Raw genomic sequence first — 5,684 nt, forward strand, 5'->3', positions numbered from 1 at the left:
CTTCAGGCTAATCCGAACCCTCGAGCACTTGTTCCGGCGATATTTTCGCACTCGCTCGTCGTAACGAAGGACCGTCTTCGCCTACGCGTTCGAAGACTTAGCAATTAGGTTTATGACCCATTAAAATAGATTAAACCCTAGATTTCCAAAAATCCCAAATCGGAGCCCTAGGTTGCAACCACGGAGAAATCCATGATTCAAGCTTTAGATTCATGCTAGAATCATCTATTTGACTCCATTAGGTCTCATTAAAACCATCTCCAAACAACAAGAACCCTAAACCCTAGAAATACTATTGTAGGGTTAGAGCTCCTAGCTTGAGGAAGAAGAAGATGATCTTCTTCTTCTTCTTAGTCTTCTCCCCCCTCTTTCTTTTCTTCTCCTTCTTCTTCTTCCTCTTCTTTTTCTTCTCCTTCTTTTCTTTCTAGAGAGAGAGAAAGGGAGAAAGGGTGAGAGTGTGAGGGGAAAAGAGAGCAGTGAGGGAGAGAAAAGGGTTCCCCATCTCTCATATAGGCCATTTTGCAATTAAACCCCTCAACTTTCCACTTCTACAAAGCAGCCCTCACTGGGCAATTTCGCAGTGAGGGACCGGTCCCAGGTCGGGAAGACCAGGTCCCCGAGAGCCTCCTATTCGGGCAGAGAAAAATCTCACGTTCGGGAACCGATCTTAGCCTGAAAGACCGGTCCCCGGGAGACCGGTCCTTGCCTGAGAGACCGGTTCCCGAGAGTTGGATTTTTAGGGACTTAGCCAAATTTCGGTCTTTCTCGCTGGGTTGACGTTCGGGGACCGGTCCCTCCCTGCCAGGGATCGGTTGCATCAAGGATCCCGGCCACACCAGCCGATGGGACCGGTCCCTCCCTGCCGGGGACCGGTCCCCGAGAGCAATTTTGCTCCAGTGCAGGTTTTGCACTGATGCTCTCGCGGACTCTTCCTCAATGCACCTTATGCATTTTAATCGCCTTCAGACTTTCCGAAACCTACTCACTCGACAATTAGTCAATTCTAAACGAAGTCTAATCCCCGGATTTCAAGAATTCACTTCCTTACACTCAGGCACTCGGCCACATGACCCGAGTCTTGCAAACTGTTGATCAAAATATCCATCAAAGTACCGCTCAACTAGACACGGTGTTGGCCGGCCATAACGGCCTACAATGAAAATATTGTTCGAATCAGACAGTTATTTACTCGAAATGAGCAACCTTACGGGGGGCAACAGGGACCCCTAAATATGCCCGGTGCAACAAAATCCCATCACGCCGGCGGTTTCACAGGCGCAACCGCAAATGGCACCTTTCCAGGCTGCTTATAGGCCGACGAATATAAACGCCGGCCCGCAGTCGGAGATGGCATTGTGTTTACCTCCTTTACCAGCTTACCAGCCCCAAAATGTAGGCGTAAGGGCTGGGGGGCAGGCTCCGAATATGCAAGGAGTTAACCCTATTATACCGAATTTCGGTCTTACCGCAAGGACCGAATGTAATACAAGCACAGGTTCCTTTGTAGGGGAACAATAATGAAATATACGCACGGATTGAAGAAGCCATCCGAAATACTTTTGGAGTTGGCGCAAGGCTGGCAATGCTGCCTGTGTTTAAATCTCCTTATCCCGCGAACATCGATGTGGAGGATCCATATCCGGCAAACTGAAAAATGCCGAAGTTCGATAAGTTCTCGGGCGATGAGACCGAGAATACGGTCGAGCATATAGCCCGGTTCACGGCCCCATGTAGAGAAGCGACCGCTGACTTATTTTTGAAACTTCGATTATTTAACACGTCGTTAACTAAAACGGCGTTTACTTGGTATACAAGTTTATCAGCCAATTCCGTCCAAGATTGGGACGAATTGGAAAGAAAATTTCATGAGCAATTCTATAGGTCGAAGCCACAATTATCGGTTGCCGACTTGGCTTTATACCAACAAAAGTCAGGTGAAACGGTCAAAGAGTATTTGAACAGTTTCAAAATAGCCAATACCCGGTGCTTTATGAGAATGCCGGAATTAGAGTTCGCCAAAATGACGTTAAATGGTCTGCATTTTAAGATAAAAGACTATTTTGAAGATAAGTATTTTTCTAACCTATTTGATCTAGGTGTTCGAGTTGCCCAATATGAGCAATTTTGAAAAAAAAGTAAGGACAATCGGCTGTAATAGAGCCGATATAAAAAGCAAAGCAAAGGCAAAGAGAAATCCTTGATAGAAGAACAGTCGGTTCAAGAAGAGCAGAGCCAATCGAGTGAAAGTGAAGAATCGGCTGATGACGCCGAGGTATATGCGGCTGGTAAAGAGCCGCTTTCTTCAAAGAGAAATTCTTGATAGAAGAACATTCAGTTCAAGAAGAGCCGAACCAATCGAGTAAAAGTAAAGAATCGACTGATGAAGCTGAGGTATATACGGCTGGGATGATAAAGAGTCGCTTTCTTTAAGCCAACCAAAACCAGCGAAACTAAAGCTTAGGTCTCAGCTGTGCCATTGAGTAGTCGATTTGGCACCAATAGTCATCCAAATGTTTATTCGAAAGACTATTGGGGGGGCATTGTTGATGCCAAATTTAAAATTAACACGCCGACGTAACCCACATATGAGCTAAAGAAATAAGGACACGTGGTACACCAGGAGTCGGTAATAGGGCGCCTTAAGGTCAAGAGTGTTTAGGCGGGAACGGTTGAGAAGTGAGGCGTAACTTCCATGTGAAGTGGGGCGTAACTTCTATGTGAAGTGGAGCGTAACTTCCATGTGAAGTGGGGCGTAACTTCCATGAGAAGTGGAGCGTAACTTCTATGATCATGGCTACACCACTTCCCTCACTACTATAACCAACTAATAATGTGGGCTGATAAGATATTATAATAGTAACTTTGAAGCCTGTAATAAAGGTCTTTCTGAAGCCTGTAATAAAGGTCTTTCTCTCCCCTGAACGAGAAGACCGCCGCGTTTTCAATACTTTCCTTTCCTACATTTATCGTTTTCTAGGAGTAGTCTACATGTAAACTTTTTTACCCAAATTTATTGCTTTCCTAAGAGTAGTTTTTAAGTTAGATCCCTAGAGTCTGTATGCCCCACGGGCACACTCTGTTATAATCTAGATTTTCAGAGTTTGTATGCTCTTCGGGCACACTCTGTTTTGTATGAGTTCCCAACTTCATTTTAATATATAAAGGCATTCGGCTCTTTCAGTTGACCAGTTTCTGTGTATTCCATCTATTTGGCTCATCAGCCGACCTAAAACTTTGTGCATTCTGTACATTCGGCTCTTCCAGCCGAACCGAATCTAAAGTAAAGGTCTTCGAACTCCGCTGATTCGATCCCTCATCAGCCGAATCGCTTGATCGAGTCGAAGGGCGCAAACTTCGAGGGTCACTATTCGTAGCTGTTTTTCATCCCTACATGTTCTCCGAGGAAGATCTTTCACCGGGTCAAGGATCAGGAAATTCGGCTCCGAACAATGCCTCTACTACATAGAGCATAAATTTTTACTATACATAACATGTACATATTATGTCTTCATAAATTCTAGCATGTCATAATGAGCATGAATAAGCATCTAAATATGTCTTAAAACCATAAGGAAGACATAGAGGGAGTTTACCCATTTCGGTGAGGTCAAACCCACCGGATGATCTTCGAACCATTTCATTCCTTCGAACGAAGTTGTCCACCAAGCTCCTAGTACCCTAAATAAATTTCTAAAAGGGTTAGGGGTAATGAACGAACACCCCACAAGCTTAACTTTAACCAACCCAACAAGAGGTAGAAAATCACCTTTGATCAAGCTACACTTGTCCAAAGCTCAAATATATCAATCCAAAGGATCTTCAAATCTAACCTAAAGAAGAGTTCTATACTCATCAATTAAGTTCCAAAAGCCTCAAATCAAGAAATCCCAAACCAAATCCTAGTTTTTTCAAAACTAGGTTTTCATCTCCAGATCTTGCAAAAATCACAAATAGAGGTTGCAAGATGGGTACTAACCTTCAAGAGAGTTCCAAATCAAGCTATCTTGAGGTAGGGTTGAAGATTAATCCACCAAGAAGCTCTCCTCTTCTCATCCAAGCTTCCTCCAAGGTCTACAAGCTTGCCACCATAAAGAAGAAGAAGACAAAGAGATCAAACCTCAAATTAAAAGAAGTTTGGGAGAAATCTAGAGAGAAAAAGGGAGAAAAACCCTAGCTTTCTCCTTCTCCAAGCTCAGCACAAAGGGTGCTGTGAGGGAGATGAGGGGGTTATATAACATATTGTAACAAACCCCAAAAAGCCCCTTAAAACACCAGAAATTGCAAACTGCATGAACTGCAATTTTTGCAGTGCGTACCGGTATGCGGGAAAGAGTACCGGTACCAGGTCAACAAAACTGCCAAACCCGAGCCTCGGTCAAGCAGAAACAGTGCGGCGTACCGGTACTCAGCCGATGCCGTACCGGTACCAGACCACCCAACAGCTCAAACCTGAGAGCAGCTTTTCTCGGTTATACAGGAGAGTTCCGGTACCCCTTCTCTCTGCTACCGGTACGCAGCACCCCAAAACCTGCAGTTTGGAGGTTTTGATGCTAAGTTCTCTTTCGCGCATTCCTGCAACACGAGAAATGGGTCGGTACTCAGTCAACGACCAACAAAAACACCGGAAATAGCTTAAAACGCTATTCTAACACTGGAACATCGCAATATGCTAAAGTTCAGTGTGTTACAGCAGCAGCCGAAGGCTCTATAAGAAAAAATGACAACAATAGGTGTGAAAACTATTACAAACAAAGTAGTCCTTAGTGTATATCGTCACTGGCCCCAACAGCCTACCGACTAAATCTACAAAATTAACAGTATAGTTGGTAGGTAAAAGAACAATATGGTAAGCTAGAATAAACTCTATAGCTAATACGCCATTACACTACCACTACTCATATCATGTTCTTTGTGTATATATGCATTACTAGTTATGAAACAATTACAATTGACTCAATCCAAAGCGACCGCCAACCGGCAAGTCCAGCCTATGCCCATGCTACTCCGTACACTACCCACAAGGTCTAAGTTGAATGCATAAAAAGGACTACTGCGACAAGAATGTAAGAAGGCCTTACTCCGGAGTGGCACTCAGGGAAGATACTTAGTTGAGCAAAAGAGCACACTGTGTCGAGCTCAATTAGGCTCACGCAGTTTATAGTCGATGCAAATAATCAAATAGATCTAGGAACCAAGCATGTAAGATATGAATCCTAAAGATCTAAAAGATAAATAACACCTAGAGGGGGAGTGAATAGGTGTAAATGGCAAAAACAAATCTCTCGATGCAAAATAAAACTAATAGCGAAAAATAAAACCAAACACCGAGATTTAACGTGAAAAAACTCCAATCCGGAGAGAAAAACCTACGGGACCAATCACACAAAACAATCCACTATGAAAAATTGAGTACAAGTGATTTACCGAAAATACACGACTCAATTTACCGAATCCTCGTTGTAGATCGCCTTCGCCGGTCCTCGATCGATCGAACTCCTTCAACCGATCACGCTGCAAGCCCTCGCAGCAAACACGTCTCGAATCCACGAAGCACCCACCGAATCTACGGCCTTCACGCAAAGTCCACGCGCCAACGCTCCATCCGTAGCTCGAAGAATGTTAATACTTTGTGGTGATTTAAAAACTTAGAAAGCACATATGATATGAGGAGAAACCCTAATTAG

The sequence above is a fragment of the Ananas comosus genome, unplaced genomic scaffold, assembly GCF_001540865.1.
Source record: "Ananas comosus cultivar F153 unplaced genomic scaffold, ASM154086v1, whole genome shotgun sequence".
Taxonomy (NCBI): domain Eukaryota; kingdom Viridiplantae; phylum Streptophyta; class Magnoliopsida; order Poales; family Bromeliaceae; genus Ananas; species Ananas comosus.